General features: G+C 40.6%; 1 long non-coding RNA gene across 1 annotated transcript in view; it reads right to left on the bottom strand.

Annotated features, from left to right (window-relative positions):
* The window catches only part of LOC141997249 (uncharacterized), a 96,160-nt gene that overhangs the window by 8,229 nt on the left and 70,279 nt on the right, over window positions 1–17,652 (bottom strand). The window contains exon 2 of the long non-coding RNA XR_012641697.1: window positions 7,552–7,687. This is a non-coding gene — a long non-coding RNA (uncharacterized LOC141997249). The remainder of the gene's footprint in view (window positions 1–7,551; window positions 7,688–17,652) is intronic.

The raw sequence follows: 17,652 nt of genomic DNA, 5'->3' as shown, positions 1-17,652 counted from the left end.
ATATATCACAAAACAACATGACTCTTCCTTGTCTACTTCCTTGTTCATATGTCAGCAGTATCAGATATCAGCACAGTTCTTAGTAGAGCTGGTAAAAAGATGTCTGCAAGACTTTTTCATTGAAAAATGCAGATTTGGTTACACTGAAATATTTTGCAAATTCATTTCAATTTCATAGAATTGTTTTGGTCATAAACATAAAAACATGTGAAACATATTGTTTTAGAATTTCCTACATGAAATCTTTCAGTTTTTCAGTTCCAAACAACTTTTCATTGAGACATTTCCTGTGTTTTTTAAATAAAATTAATCAAATGCATTTAAAAATGCTTGAAATTGAAACAAACTTTTAGTTTTGGGATCAAAAGAAATGTTTCATTTGACCCAAAATGAAACGTTTGTCAACTTTTTGATTCACTGAAAGTTTCATTAGTGGATATAGACCCACATGATTCCCCCCCTGATTTTTCAGAATGGCCAGTGAACTGAAAAATCCATTATTTACCCAGCTGTAGTTCTTGGCAGAGGGTTTGCCAGATTGCATGTGCTCCCTCTGTTGGTGGCTAAAAAGGATAATGAAATATTAAAAAGTTAGGTGTACATAATTACAACTGTGCAAACAAACTGCTTACTTGTGTGTTCAAAAAGCTAATTAAGCAAACGCGCACAATTACTCACATGTGCAATCAAGGTAACTGCACACAAGAATTAAATGTGCATTTTATCCACACCTTTTTGTGTTTAATTTTTTCTGAAAATCAGGGCTCAGGTTTTTAAATAGCTGAGCAGTAGAGTTACACATTATTTTAAAAAAAATCGGGAGAATATTCTTGACCAAATTACAAAACATGCAATTAGGTTAGTATTTTATCCTAAATTATTTGATAAAGTGATCTGTTTGAAATTAATTTTCTTTTATAAAAATATATCTTACTGAGTTCCATATAGCACACATGGTACTGTCAATTAAACTGGTCTACCATGTTTTTCTGGACCTGAATTGATACTGACCAGTTTGACACATATTATTTAGTTAGTTTACTAGGTAGGGTATTACTTTCTTATCTCACTACATTAATTGATTCTACATCACTTAATAGCTCAATAGCTTATCAGGTTACTTCACTCACTAGACAAGCTAAATGTCTGGAGGCAATTAGAGTGTCATTCTCCCTAATAACAAGTTTCTTTGAGAAGTTGCTGATGAGGTTCTTTATTACACAGATTATAAAATGGATCTTCATACCGTTATAAATATAGGTACAAATTGAAATTACTTATCGGGAGCTAAGGAAGCCCACTTTCCTAGCAATCAGGAAGATTTCAGACTCACTTCAGGAGCTGCTGCTTTCCTTCTACCCCTGCACTAATCTTTTGTACCTCCCATGATCTGTGTCCAATTTTCTGTCAGTCAAAGGTGATCTATGACCAGGGAGATTCTGTGACAAAGTCCCTTTCCAATTTGCCATTTTCAATGTTCAGTTCATTTAGATGATTTTACCTCAGGGGCACCAGGGCTCAACATCACAGTTTAATTATTGTTGCTCTTCCTCTTGATCGCCAATTGCATGATAAGTGTGAAGTTGGGAAACAAATGCTTTCCCTTCAAATTTACATGTACCGATAGCCTGCTGAGCAATAGCAGTGTCTTATGGATTCCTATTCTTACCCTCAGCAAGGGTCTAAGCCTGCAGTGGGCTATAAGACCTGGCTCAAAATGAACAATTATATTGGTTTGTCTCCTCTTTCCACTGCTACATGCAATCGGCCCCAACACAGTTACCTGGATACTAAATTCTCACTTACTTAGCTGCAGCCCCACTGACTGCTCCGAAATCTGTACAAGTTCATTGGGCCAAAGCCATTGTGGAGCCTTGAATGGGCATGTCTTTTTGTTTGTGTATAAGTCTAAATAACTAATAGTACTGAATAGAAAGTTGAATGGTAAAAAACAGTTCTCTCCATGCATAAAATTAATTGCATTTAAAATAAATTGGAAGATCTGTTAATTCACTCATTAAACTTTCAGAGGGGTATCCATGTTAGTCTGTATCCACAAAAACAAGGAGGAGTCCGGTGGCACCTGAAAGACTAACAGATTTATTTGGGCATAAGCTTTCGTGGGTAAAAAACCCACTTCTTCAGATGCATGGAGTGAAAATTACAGATATTTAAGTATTATATATATATATATATATATATATATATATATATATATATATATATATATATATATAATTAAGTATATTTATGCTTGTATCTGTAATTTTCACTCCATGCATCTGAAGAAGTGGGTTTTTTACCCACGAAAGCTTATGCCCAGATAAATCTGTTAGTCTTTAAGGTGCCACTGGGCTCCTCGTTGTTTTCATTGAACTTTGAAATTCCACAAGGATATATTTAATATTACACAAAAGTGGCACAATTACAGCATACAGGGAAGCAGCAAAACTAAAATACAGTTGATGTTAGCTGAAATGTAATGTCAAAACCTACCTAGCATCTATGATGACATGACTAAGGAAAAGTTTTCTTACCTTAATTAATCTGTGGCCACTCAGTTTTTGGGAGGGAAGTGGGAACATGAACCAACGGCTTTGATTTCTGGTGTCTTTTGATAATACTTTCTCACTGTGAGGCTTGCACATTGCGAACAGTGCACTTGGGAGTCTTAGAAACTGACAGTGAAGCACAAAACCCGCTCAGGTTCCCAAGAGTTTTGCTTCCACTCAGCCAATCATCTCCTCCCTACACCTCACCATCATCATCGCTGTTGGTGATGGCAGGTTCCACACCTCTCTGTAAAGTTATTAGGGTAGATCCTTAGCTGTCGTAAATCCATGGAAACTAGAGTGTTGTGAATAACTGATTTTTTGGTTCACTGGCCATACAAAAAAACAATGGTTTCAGGCTGACCCAAAATGAAAAATTTTCAAGATTTTCGGTGAACAAAAGGGGGGAAAAAAGGGTTTAAAAAAGTGTAATTTTACCTGAAATGAAACGGTTTGTTTCGTTTTTGAGCTAAAAATTGAAAAAAATAATTGGCCATCTTTTCCCCCCCTAGCTCCAATGTAAACTCCATGGAGCCCTGCTGATGGACACCCGCTGAAGGCTGGGTTCATAGAATTTGTGACACCAGCAGCCATGCCAGAAATTCTTAAGCCTAATTCTCCCCTTTCTTCCTATTTATGGGTTATTATTTGTATTACAGTAGCACGCACGAGCTCTAGTCGGGTGATCCAGTCCCCAGTGTGCTTGGTGCTGTACAAATACTCATTAAAAAGACAATCACTCTTCCAAAGAGCAGAGCCTATGACATTAACAGCCCTAAGAGAAATATGCTCCTTAATATTGAAACAATTACTTAAAATTACAGCACGACATCTGGTGTCACTTTGCAGCAGCCAGGCAGCCGTCAGCAGTGCGGATCTGAAATGAAACATTAATTTCCAGGGTATTTCACAGTTTGGGCAAGGTGCAAAGCACTTCTCCCCTTGCGAACTTTCCGAATGCGGTGACTGAGCAAACGGGAGGCAGCTTTCACTTAAACGCTCTCAGCTGCCTTCTTAAAAGTCATTAGCAAATAAATCACGAGCAAAATAAGTCAGTGGGCCTGATCCTAATCCCATTAAAATCAATGGGAGATTTGGCGTAAACTTCCACAGGAGCTGAACCGGAACCATTATGGCTGTGGCACCAAGCAGCAAGATTATGGAGGGTTCCTCCAAAGCAGTTTACTGAAAGCAGCTGTTCCTCTGTCATTGCTGAGCAATAGTAGAGGGCAGGGTTTGTCTGCCTTTGCAGGAGATGACTGCCTAGCTAGCCAGATCCTTTTGGGGGGAGTGGGGCAGTCCTGCTGGGTTTTATTTTTTTTAGGTGTTGTCATTATTGGTTTGAATGATGAATTGCGAGGGTTGTTTTAAATAGATACTGCAGGCCAGATTTTCAGGTCTGGCTGAGTTTAGGACACAGAATGTGGTTCTAAGCCCCTTTTCACACTCCTGATTCTGGCGCTGGCCAGCAGCCAATTTGGTCTTTGGCGTCACTTTTCCCATGAACCCATTCTGCTGGCTGGAGATCCACAAGATGGAACCCCAGCCTCCCACCCTACATCACTCACATCACACCTCTTACACTGGGGAAGGGATGGGGGGAGGGAAGCCAGGAATAGGTTCATAAAACCAACCATGATAGCTTTATGTCACCTGGGAATTCCTCTATGCCAGGAGAATCCTTAGATACAATATCTACTAGGGCAGATTTCCAACTTCTTTGTGCTGCCTGAGTAGTGGAAAGGACCCAAAAGGAGAGGATGGTCTGAAGATCTGGCCTTGACCTCACATAGACCTACAGTCCTAGAGCCATTAATTGTCACCTCTTCCACAGGGTGAATTCCACTGTGTAACACCAAATTCCTGTAAAAAAGACGTTCCCTTCTTGTGGTATGTAAGGAATATTAGTGCTCCAGGAGTGCAGAACCCAGGATAGTTATACTGTTATTAATTGGAGGAAATAGTCTTATTTTCTCTGCTTGTTAGAAGAGGGCTTTCAGGATAATTAAAGATGCACAAGTCCAACTTGCTGCAGGGTAATAATGTACCATTTGCATTTTTCCCCCCCTGGCAAACATTTGAGCAAAAAACCCAGCCATCCTTGAAGATCCCAGCACCAGTGCCTCAGGATTACAACGCAGCTGCAGCTTTGTGTGTGGGGGGAAGTGTCTAACTGCATGCACCTTCTCTCTCTCCCTAGACACAGGAAAGGAGGGATATTTTGTCTCTTTATCTCATTACAGAGCTGGTTGAAATTTTTTTTGATTGAAAAATTTTCCCATTGGACAATGAGGCTTCATCAAAATCAAAATGTTCTGGGGGGGGAAATGTCAATTTCAGTGAAGTTTTCAGATTTTCCGATTGAGTGAATTGAAATGAAAAATTGCATTTTGAAGTGTTGAATCATTTCATTTGGATCAAAAGTGTCAACCATTTTCTCTTTCAGCATTTCCAATTTGAAACTTTCTGACGTTTTTTGTTTCAGTACAAAATGCCAAAATACCGACATTTTTTTGTTTCATGTTGGCTTTGCCTTCTGATTCTGAGCAAAGAGTAGTTTTGAAATGTCAAAGTTTCCTCATGAAGGAAAATGTGGGTCTCTATAAACAGCTCTGCCATCCTTTGGGACTCCCGCTGCATCCAGGCACAAGAGTGAAACTGCATTCACTTGTATTGCTTCTTCCATGGACCCCTTCCACTACAGAGGGCCTAAGGGGTCAGCCATGGGCAGAGGATACTGCTGGAAATCCAGCTTTTGCAAGAGTCACTGTGAGACTGAGGGACTGGTTGAAGCTGAAGCAAGGGGCTTCTATCTATCTATCTATGCCCTGGCATCCTCCACAAGGGGGAAAATCACATCCTCCCCTGCATCCCGAATGGAAATATGAATAGGAAACTCCACTAGTTGAAAGTGGTGGAGTTTCCTCTACCCTATGCAGATTCTTCCCATTCATGGAAGAAGGAGGGCCCTTTGTCACCACCAGAATGAGACAGAATGGGTGAGCATGAGCTAATGTCAGGCCGTTCTTAGACTCTAGAATTCATTTCCCTACCTGATCTGAGCTTGTTGATATTATCCCTTTTTCATAGGCTGTTGCCTATGCAGGAGAGTTCTACTGAGGGAGAGTTTTAAACTCACTTGTCCAAATCTGTTTTATAAAAGCGCCCCATAGCTCTGCTGATGGCCACTCATTTTAAGATTAAAGCTACCTCACTGACTCTTTTTAAGAAATTTTATCTGAGCCCCAGAGGCCAGCTCCATTGTCCCAGAAGTTCCGGGTAGCCGTGACACACCAGAATATTGCACTCTGGGAAATGCCAGTGATTTTGAGTTGGTTAAAAGGAATGTGAGAGACCTAAAAGGGATTTCTAAACAATGCATAGGCTTGTTGGCCTACCAATGTGGGTAATCAATGCGGTTGCTTGCCAATGTAAGAAATGGTTGTCCAGCTCAGCCCATTATGTTTACCAGTCAGTCGTTTTCAAAGAATGAACAAACAAAGTCCACTGAAATTCCCCTTTAAATAGCATACTAGGCCCAGGGCTAGTTGATATTCACCAACAAGTGACATTAGCCACCTCAGAACAATTTGTCTAAAATATTTATCAGAAATTAATGTTATTTTTTTGTCCACGTTTCTGAAGTTATGAGGCCTCAGATGGGATTAATAGAAATTTTAATTAAGATATGGAAATAAGCTTCTTTCTCCCCATCTCTTTGAGACTGCAGGGAGTTAACTGTATCCTCGACAGTATGTCTCAACCTGCAGGAGGAAACTTTAATAACATGACTTGCTTTTAAAATTCTCCACCCACAGACTCTATGGGTGGGACTGTGGGATTACCACAAGCTCTGGATCAGGGGAGGCACATAGTTGCATTGCTCCAGAGCATCACAATTCGGTCCCCGCTTCTATCTTGCCCTCTAGAGAGGGGGAAGTAAATTGCACCAGCTCGATACCTGATGCCAGTCACTTACCCCTCTGCAGTAAGCAGGTTCACTTTCTCGGGGGTTCGAGCGAAGGTTCTGCCAACTTCCAGCCCACCCTGCAGTGTGCTGGTTTCTCTTGTGCCCAGATTGGCTCAGGGAAGTAAGAAGGTGACCTATGCCTTGCTTGGGCGTGTAAAGTGGCTCATGATTGAATCCATTGTATCACTCTTATCACTTGAACCCTGACCCTTTTAGATGAGGGAGGAGGTTTTGGGGGTGGCTTTTCTTGGAAGGGGGAGATTTAAACCCTTTATTTATTTTCAAACATACACCTAGACAGTCTAGTTGTTTAGCTTGGTTCCATTGATAAGGAAAAAATCAATATAAAAAAGAAACGGAGCGGCTGCATCTCTCCCTGAGGAAACAAATCCAATAACTGATATGAGAACTGAGGAGAATCAGGCTCAGGAAAACATACCCAGGGGAGCACTTTCTCTTCTTCTACATTTCTTAAAAGTCACCACACTATAGTTAGGATCTGGTCAAGTCTGGTTAAAGGCAGAAATGAAGCACTCAATTATTTTAGCCCTTGTCTGAAGCGGTGATTTGCTCTGATTCCATCCACCAGTGTAGCTGCACCAATGCAGTGTAGAAAGGCAAAGCTGCCATTTACACCTTCTTGAAAGTGGGACTAGCTGGGCCAATGAAAGCGGTGTGTTACAACGGTTCACCCTGCACAGAGTAGAGGCATGCAACTGATGGCTGAATTCAGGGTAAACCCCTCTGTAAACAAGGCCCAAGTTCGCTTTATCCTTGTCCTGCTGTAACTGATGCAGGGAAAAGCTTTTCCAGAGAAATTCATACTCCTCTCTACATGTCCAACATTGGACGCTCAACAGTAGTCATGCAGAATTGGAATCTTCATCCCTGCATCTCAGCTTCTGTTATCGATAGAGTGGGGATAGTAAGACTTTCCTATAAGGGTCTAATAGGGGGTGAAACAAGAGGAGTGGTACCCTTCCAAGTGAAGAGCACCTATGCGAGATGCAGAAATAAGACATCACTTACAATAGATCGTGTTGATGTTCAAAACAGGGTTTTGCATGTTCGGCTGGGATCCTAGTGATTCTGCCTTCCTGTCTCAGCCTCTTGGACATGTTTGTTCAACACTGCCCTCATTTCCCTCAGGCACAGTCTGACACATCTGAAAAAAAGGTGTTATTTTCAGTGAGTTCTTATTTGGTGTTCCCTGTCTCTCGCCTGCTCTCTATTATGCTGGAGCATATTTGGAACTTCATCAAAATCTACTAGGAGTGGTGTGTCATTTTGTCATCTCAAGTGAATGAAGACTTTGCTTTCCTTGCACATACCCCTTCCCCCCATTCAATCCCACAGATACATTTCATTAGCTTCATTCTTACTGCTGAGCAAAACTGAGAAAAAACAAAGAAGTTAAGACCCACATTTTCCAAAGATTCTAATTTTGTGTCCCTCTGTTTTTGGGGTGCCTGACTTCAGACAGCTAGGGCCTGCTCTTCTGAGGTGCTGAGCATTTGTATCTCCAGCTGAGATCAACAGGAACGGCAGTTTTAAAAGGAAGATATTTTAGTCTTAGTGTGCAAATGGGGGAAAATTATCCAATACAGGCAACAGTAATAATATATTATTATTATTTTGCACGTACAGTGGTCACACTTAAATTTTCCCAGGTTAAAAAAAAAATTCCCATTATACTTATAGGAAACATCCCATGCTAAAAACTTTCAGACTGGCTGCTCCTTTTTAAGTGCAACCACTGCATGTAGTATATTTCATATGAGGATCTCAAAGTAATTTACAAGCATTAGTTAATTAAGCACAGAAACCCAAGTATGAATTATCTAAGCACTATTATACCCATTCTATTGGGACATGGAGGCAAAGAGGACTTAAGTGACTTGTCCAGGACCACAGGCAAGTCAGTGGCAAGGCGGAAATTGGAATTCAGGAGTCCTTCTACTTTTTCTGCAAGACCAGCCTCCAATCTATCACATTGGGAGCAATGGGAAAAGAAATAGAAACACAGTCAAAGGAATTCAGGTATTAAGAATGCTCAGATGTTCATGACATTGAGGTCATAGATCAAATCTGAGATCCCATTTCAAATCTAGAGAAAATTACCTTTCCAATGACATGTGATGTGACCTTCAACTCCTAATAGTCTAGAAACAGCTTATTTCTGCCCAGTGGTATCATACATTCTACATTCACAATCTCTAAATCATCTATAGAATTAGCTTATTACTCTTCAGTTGTGGACTTTATTGTTCTGCCATATCTCTCTTTCTATGTGGGCTGCCTACTTTCATGTATTTTCAAAACACATGAAAAATCCTGAAGCAGAAAACTGACATTTAATACAAGAACTAGGAATGGCTGCTGATTATGACTTGTGTATTTAGTACAAAGCTGGGCGAGCGGGCGAGCTGCAGAAATCTGGAAAGCGTTAAGCAGAGATGATTTTAAGGGGATCTCAACCAAATTAAACTTTTTCAAGTAAAGCCCAGCAGGGGATAACACAAATTAGGGCTGGATTTACTAAAAATGAAGTACTCCAGTGATTAAAAAAGGGTCTGATACAAAATCCCAACTGTATTTGATTGTGAAATAGCACCAATCGAAGATAGGGGCGCTTTAATACCTTGTGGTACTAATTACAAATCTCTCTTATTATCTCAATTTGCACAATAGGGAGGGAACTGTTTAATGGCAATTTATTAGTGCTTACACAGACATCCTTACATATTTTCTTTTTTGCCATTCGGGCCTTCCAAATAGGAAGATGATAATCCTTGTCCAAGCTCTTGACTTCCAGCCTGACTTAATTGCAATCTAAATCAGTTTCTAATCTGTACAGATCAGGGTCACACAGTTTTGAGTTTAATTTGAACTCCTTGTAAGCGTGACAAAGTTCCTCCTCTGCCTTGGTGGGTCCTGTGCTTATTGGCAGATTTGCTCACCTCAGAGGTTCATGGCAGCCCTCAGTTTGGCCACTTTCGTGGCTCAAATCTGCCGTTCACTCAGTTAGCCTCATCACTGGCCACCATGGGGAAAAGGAAGAAGAACAATCCCCGCAGTCTCTGCTGATCCACCTAGTAGATCGGGGAACAGACCAGAGATCTTTCCCTCTGGTGGAACTCACAGTCCAGTTCAACTCCTCTGGTATCAAGTAGGGAGTTGGGGGGAAGGAGCGATGGGGAGAACCCGGGCCCGCCCTCTACTCCGGGTTCCAGCCCAGGGCCCTGTGGATCTCCTGTAACAGCTGCGTGACAGCTACAACTCCCTGGGCTACTTCCCCATGGCCTCCTCCCAACACCTTCTTTATTCTCACCACACGACTTTCCTCCTGATGTCTGATAATGCTTGTACTCCTCAGTCTTCCAGTAGTATGCCTGCTCACTCTCAGCTTCTTGCGCCTCTTGCTCCTAGTGCCTCGCACGCACACCACAAACTGACGTGAGCTCCTTTTAAAAAACCCAGGTGCCCTGACTAGCCTGCCTGTCTTAATTGAGTCTAGCAGCTTCTTGATTGGCTGCAGGTGTTCTAATCAGCCTGTCTGTCTTAATTGTTTCCAGAAAGTTCCTGATTGTTCTGGAACCTTCCCTGTTACCTTACCCAGGGGAAAGGGACCTCCTTAGCCTGGGGCTAATATATCTGCCTTCTGTTACTCTCCTATAGCCATCTGGCCCAACCCTGTCACAAAGCACATACATAGAAGATGGGGATGAATGAGTGTGTGCGTGTGCTTGTGCGTTTAGTGCTTTGAACTTATCCCTCTCTGTAAAAAAGCTCTCTGAAAATTGTCTCTTCTCCCCCCCACTCCTTACACACTTGGCGTCTGCCTGTTTGGTGGTATTGCCGCCTTCTGCAGAGATATGATTTTCCACAACACTATGTTGCAAGTTACAAAGGGAATGAAGCATCCTCAGGGAAGAAAATCAGAATTTTCTGCCGGAAAAAAAATTAAAAAGCTTCATCTTGTGCTTCCAGGCTGAGATTTGCAAAGCTGTCTAAGGGATTTGGACACTCAGGTCCCATTAATATCCAACCCCAATAGTTCTCAACCTTTTCCATACCAGGAACCCCTTCTCACCTTGAAGGAATCCCATGACACTTCACCCATTCAGCAATATGGGAAGGGCAGGGTAGTTGTTGTGACCTCCTGCCACCTCTTTGCATGGGCGGGGGGAGGGGTGAAGGCTGAGAAATCAAGCCCTGTGTGGCTTTGGAAATCTCAGCCTGTGTGTTACTGTGGCTCAGCTGGGGGATGGGAAGAACAATCAGTTTAGATGAAGCAAGAAAATTCATCCAAAATTGAATTGAACCATTTTTGAGGTTAAAACCCCCCCACACACATTTGACTAATTGCTTTTTCTTGTTAGTTTGTGTTTTTTTGAAGGCTCTGCACAGCCTGGTTCTAGTTGAAAAGCTGAAGCATTGAAATACCTTGATGTTTGGTGAATGTAGCTATGAAAATGTAAGGCTGCTGTCTATGTACTGCACCTTTAAGAGTAAAGTTGGCCTCCATAACCCTCTGTAGGAGCACACCCAGTGATATAGTTCAAGATGGCTCCTGCAGTTGCAGAGTGAATCTCACAGACCACCGTGCTGTGTCATGGAAACTTTATAATCATTCATTCATATTCTCTCTCTCGCTCTCTCTCTCTCAATAACATGCAATAAAAGCCATCCAGACTGAAAGAACATTTGCTGTTACAATAGCTAACGTCCACACGGGTCCCACCAGCATGGATTAGTGTCCAGGATTGGGGCCTAGCTCATTATTTCGTAAATGAGTACATACGGCTCTCATGTGTAATACACTTACTATTTAAATCATCAAACTAATTTCTTTATATACCTTAAAGATGAGAGATGAACTAGTTAAACCAAGAGCTGACCACCCCACCACACTTTGAGGGAGTTTGAAATCCAGGTCTGGATTTGAATTTTGTGACTTGAGTCCATCTTTACCATACCCTGTTCTTTCCCGTTTTGATTCAAGATCATAACAAGCCTTGAAAGAAAGACGTTTCCAAGACATTGAGCTTGCTTAGTTAGGTTTTAAAAAGTAGGGTAAAATTCTCTTCTCCAACTCACTGTTCTGCTCTTCCTACTCGCATGAGACTTCCTGGAGAGCTGAATACTGGAGTCAAAATTCACTTTGCAGATTTGAGAGGAGAATTTAGTACTAGGTCATGAAGAATGGGTTGGGCTAGATTGGAATTGCACCTCTTTTTGTCATTAAACAGAATGATCTTGCAAGCCCTCAGTTTCCTTCTCTCCTTCATGCACATGAACCATCAACATAGCAGAAAGTCATCCTGACATCCCTCATTATACTCTTCTCTGAGTGGATGGAGCTCATGCTCTGAAGATGCAGATGGTGGAGACAGAGTGCATCTGTGAATTCTTTTCCAGAGTATTCTATTGCAGAGTGCACACAAAAGCCACAGAGAGCCATGTATTAGCCTCACCTGAAATGATCTGTTCATTACTTGGGTAAGTAGATTTTATGCGCCTGGAAGTCTTGGTTCCTAATGATTAACAACAATTCCAGATGGGGAGTAAAAGACAAGTGATACAAAATATCCCCAGAAGACAGTGAAAAAATATGTGAAGAAAAATCCTTTTAAAGTGTGCTAAGAGTTACTTTTAGGACCACAATAACTCCATTAGTAGCATCTACGTTGCCACTTCACATTTCACGCTACAGCGAAATTTTAGTTTGACCAATAACGATTTGCACAACTTGCAGAACTTTCTTTTTCAGTGCCGACATATTAAAGAAAAGGCTATATGGCCCTGTAGGCGAAATGCAGCACTTTGTTGTCATGTGCGATTGCCTATTGACTGCGAAGAAGCAAATAAATTTGGGCTGTGAGAGTTTTAAGATACTTGAATCTAAATCACTGAGTTGAAGGTAGGACTAGAAATAATGGGCTTAATCTGCAGCAAGAGAGATTTAGGTTAGATATTAGGAAAATCATTCTAACTATAAGGGTAGTTACATTCTGGAATAGGCTCAAGGGAGGTTGTGGAATCTCAATCATTGGAGGCTTTTAAGAACAGGTTGGACAAACACCTGTCAGGAATGGTCTAGGTTTACTTGGTCTTGCCTCAGCACAGGGGGCTGGACTTGATGACTTCCTGAGGTTCCTTCCACCCCTATATTTCTATGATTCTCTGTTGTTTATAGGGAAGCCAGGTCATAGGTCCTCTCTGGATCTCATCCACAGAGAATATGAGTTCCAGTCCAAGCTAAGAAGCCATTTTTCTTTAGCAAGCCAGAGCGGTTCATATGTTTAGCTCTGAAGATCCCTGATTCAATCCCTGGTGGGCCAGTCAGTGGTCCAATTTTAATTTTGCACATTGTATAAATGGAGAGTGTGCTTATTGATGAAACATGATCTTACATGAAGAAAACCTTTGGGAGATCCAAACAAATTGTTGATAGTATTCTTTTAAAAACTAATATACAGATGACATCTTTCCATCTCTGAAGACCTGCATTCAGATCCTGCCTCGAAGTGAGTGCTAGAGTTGAATGAAAAACAAGGTGAAATGTTCATGAAAATGTTAGGTTTTTTGGTCCATATTTGAAACATTGATGAAAAAAACTGTTAAAAGTTCAATTTTTTTGACCTGTTCTATAGCTAATTGAAAAATGAAATAAATGTCTGTGAAAAATTTGTGGTTTTTGTGTGGTTATTTAACATTTTTCACAAACAATTGAGTTGATATTTTTAATTTTAATTTCTTTTTCAAACCAGTTGTAGTGATTGCTAGTTATTATCAGTCAGTCGTGGACCAAGACCCCCATAGTACTGGGTTCTGTACACACATGGAACAAAAAGAAGGCCATGACCCCAGGAGCTTATCATTGTTTGTTTAGTGGTTTCATCCTAATGCCTACTGGGCGTTTATCTATACTGCTCCCATTCCACAATCACTGCCATCACACACATAATTAGGAAACTCTATGTCAAGAGGCTGAGAGCTGAAATAGCACGGAGAAAAGTGGGAATTTGCAAGTTGGGTTTGAGGTGTGCAGTCAGAGCTATGTGTGGAAAGCTTTGCATCGCTTTTTCCTGTAGCTAGCACTTCCAGTTCCTCATCTAAATTTACTCCCCAAAATGTAAAATGTAATCAATAATAAACAAAGGGCCTGATTTTCATAAGTGTTGAGCACCCAGATGAAGTCAAGGGAGCTGAGGGTATTCTGCAAAAGGAGCCTCATGGGGTTTTCATTCTTGTTAGCCTCCTCCTATGAGTTTGAATACAGGAGGTAGAGAACTGGCCCAATAAATGAATAAAATAACAATCCTTCTCTGCATCTAACAGATGAGGAAGGGGAATAACGAGGATTCCAAGTTGTAGAACCCTGTGGAATTTAGACTCTTTCAAATGTGCTGTGAGAAGAAATATATTAAAGTGTGGGAAGAGAGGACAGATAGGTAGATAGATTAGATTAGGTAATTTTGTGGGCTTACGTTCTGTATTACAGGTCTTTTCACTTTCTAAATAATTGTGTTTGACATGAGCTTGCTCAAATTATTGTAATTTAAATATACATTACACAGTATGTTTATTAATGCCTACTGCCTTATTTGGTAGACTCAAAAGGGTTTGAGCCCATAAGGGGGAAAATCAATAAATTACAAAGAAGTGGAAGAAAAATATTTCTCTGGCAACTAGGAACATAGCACCAGCAGGAGAAGCAGCTGCAGTACGGGGGGAGAGGAAAGAGGGGGTGGGGGAAATAAACAAGATGTCTCATTTAAAAAAAAATTAAAACAAGGCACAGATCTTGATAGGAAATGAATTGTGAGTGAAAAGGGAACAGTTACCTGGGATCGTTAACCTTCAAAAGCTTATAGAAAGAGAATACATGTTAAACAATAGCCTAGTTTTGCAGGGTAATAGAGACAAGTGAGGAGGAAAGAGAAACCGCAGCAAAAATCAAAGCAGAATTTAGCAGGCAGCCCTTCTGCACAAGTACTTGTTTGAAAAACATAACTGAGAAGTCCCTAAAATCTTAATTTCCCAAATTAGTGGGGAGAACAAAGTTGGAATCAGTGTAAAAATCACTCAGACTCTGAACGTGTCAGGTCTCATAAGCTAAGGAAGGCCATAAATGGTTAGAACTTGGCTGGGAGACCAAGGTGGGGAAAAACAGAGTGGTGCTGGTGGCTTAGTAAAAGGCACCCTTCTCTCTGGGTGAGAACGGAAACAATACTCCCAGAATGGGGCGGGGGGGGGGCGGGGGTTGCTTTGGTGCAGATGTAGAAACCCAGGCAATTTTTAAAAGAGTTTACTAGCCCTAGTATCACGATTCAATCACAATTAGTAATTACATTCTACTTGTCTAAATGTTCCCCATTCTTTCAGTTGTATCCCGTATTCTTCTTTTACTTCCTATCGTGAACAGCTATACAGTGTTGTAGAATGCAGTTTAAGAGCTGCTGCCTTCTGTGTCTGAGGTGACACCATTTCAATGATGGGTAAAAGGACAGCTGGTCTATAACTGGAGCCAGTTCCTACTCATCTTACCTGCGCAAAAATCAGTGGGACCAGCTTGCTTTAGGGAGTCAAGCAGGATTCAACCTGAGTTTTTAATCAATTAATGCCGCTGAAAACATTTGGATCCCTAAATGGAAGGCTCTATACAAATCTGTTAGTCACTGTTACTGCACGAGTCTACACAAAGTTTGTCACTAAAATAAATGCAGAGGGACTGCTAGTTATTCAATGATGCAAAAATTTAGCACTTGGTGTATTGAATCCCTGACATGATTTTACAGCTGGCACTTCAGGCTCCAGCTTTTGTTTCTTTTAAAAGACATGAATGATCCACATACTTCCTGGGAAGATCATTCTATTTACTAGCTAGATTACATCAAACATGTCTACGTAATACTTTAGAACTGCTAGTGTCAGTGTTTTCTAGTACTCAAAGGCTAAGCTAAATTGGCAATTTGTTGCTAAACATCCCTTTGACAAACTGTTGCTTGAAAGTGAACCATTGGAATTAAATCTTGGATTTGAAGAGCGGCAAGAAAATAGCCTAGCTTATTAGTTTTTAAAAAAGATTTCTTAGCTCCCCAGTTTGTAGGAATTCTTCCTAACTCTCAGTCTTTATAATTTATGTGAAGCAAAGCATTGTGGGCACAGGAGGGATGTCTTCTCATTGATATCACAATCATGATGACCATCTACAGCGCCTATCCATGGCGTGGAAGATCACATATTACTCATAGTGTTCCAACTGGCCATGAAGGAGTTCAGCCTAGATCAAGCCTTCCACTAATTTCAGGACCATCCTCTTTTTACCAGCACTCCTTTTCCACGTGAACTTCTACGGCAGTTTCTTCCTGACATGTAAGTAGGTAACTTCACAATGACAACATCAAACAGAAAGACAAGTCAAGTACTTTTAATTTAAAAGAATATTTTAGTTGAAAAAGGATTTTGGAGGGAAGAGTCAGTGTATGTGTGTGGAGAAAAGTATTTTTGGCTAAAAGCTCCTGATATTTGCTAGCAGCAGAAGGACTGGATGAAGAAATATATATATATATATATATATATATATATATATATATATATATATATATATGCTTTTAACAACTTTTCTAGATTTAAACATATATATTAAAATTATATATAATTTTAACATATATGTTTAAATCTAGAAAAGTTAATTTTAACATATATGTTTAATCTCTTTAAGAGGAGAGATTAATAAAACTGGGACTTTTCAGCTTGGAAAAGAGATGACTAAGGGGAGATATGATTGAGGTCTATAAAATCATGGGTGGTGTAGAGAAAGTAGATAAGGAAGTGTTATTTACTCCTTCTCATAACACAAGGTCACCAAATGAAATTAATAGGCAGCAGGTTTAAAACAAACAAAAGGCAGTATTTCTTCACACAATGCACAGTCAACCTGTGGAACTTCTTGCCAGAGGATGTTGTGAAGGCCAAGACCAAAACAGGGTTCAAAAAAGAACTAGATAAATTCATGGAGGACAGGTCCATCAATGGCTTTTAGCCAGGATGGGCAGGAATGGTGTCCCTAGCCTCTGTTTGCCAGAAGCTGGGAATGAGCGACAGGAGATGGATCAACTGATGATGACCTGTGCTGTTCATTCCCTCTGGGGCACCTGGCACTGGCCACTGTCAGAAGACAGGATACTGGGCTAGATGGACTTTGGTTTGACCCAGTAGGGCCATTCTTATGTTCTTATGTAATCTAGAAAAGTTGTTAAAAGCATTTTTTGCTGAGGGAAGGCGGACTTGAAATGAGATTTCAGAATTTGGAGGCTTTGATGTGTCTGAACTAGCAAGTGGCCTTAGATTGCTCCTGCAAAAACTTGCAGGTATATCTGTTTGTGTTTGTAGAAACTCCACCATTGCATGCACAATGCATATTCCTACCTGCCACCCCCACCCGCAAAAGGGTGTAAATATCCATTCTCATATGCAAATACAAGGCCTTTGCATGCTGAATCCGATGCCCCATAAAGATTATAAAGCATCGTTTCACTGGCTTGTTTAATACAATGCGGCACAAAGTAAACACCTATCAGATCACTATTTTCACCCCAGAGAAAAGCTTCTGAATCATATACAGCTTGCCACAGAGATTTCACCAAGTCATGACACATCCTTCTAGGAAAGAAGAAAGCTGGATGAACACACAGTATTTGTTGCTGCGGTTACATTTTGTAAGTTCATATTGGATACAAAAAAATCATTTTCTTTGCATGCCTATCTCATCCACTGCACTGACAGCCCCACCTGCATTTTTAAGACAAAATAAATAAAGAACGATTATTTGTATTGAAGTTGACCGAGGAGCTCTAGTCATGGACCAGGATCCCATTGTGGTAGGTGCTGTACAAACAAAGAAGAAAAAGATGGTCCCAAAAGCTTATAGTCTAAGACGAAATTTATTTATTTTTTAATTTTTGTTTTTTCAGCGTGGGCTCAGATTTCATTGTCCTAGAACATCAGCATCTGCATTCATCATAAATTCCCATAATGTCAATGTGCAATAAAGAAAATTTAGGACGGCTCGGAGGCAGGGCTTTTTCTGTGGGGAACTGGAGCTGAGCTTTCTGGCTGAGT

This window comes from Natator depressus, chromosome 13 (genome assembly GCF_965152275.1).
Source record: "Natator depressus isolate rNatDep1 chromosome 13, rNatDep2.hap1, whole genome shotgun sequence".
In the NCBI taxonomy this organism is placed as follows: Eukaryota; Metazoa; Chordata; order Testudines; family Cheloniidae; genus Natator; species Natator depressus.
Note: the sequence above shows the minus strand (reverse complement) of the source record. Positions and strands in the feature narration are given on the sequence as shown.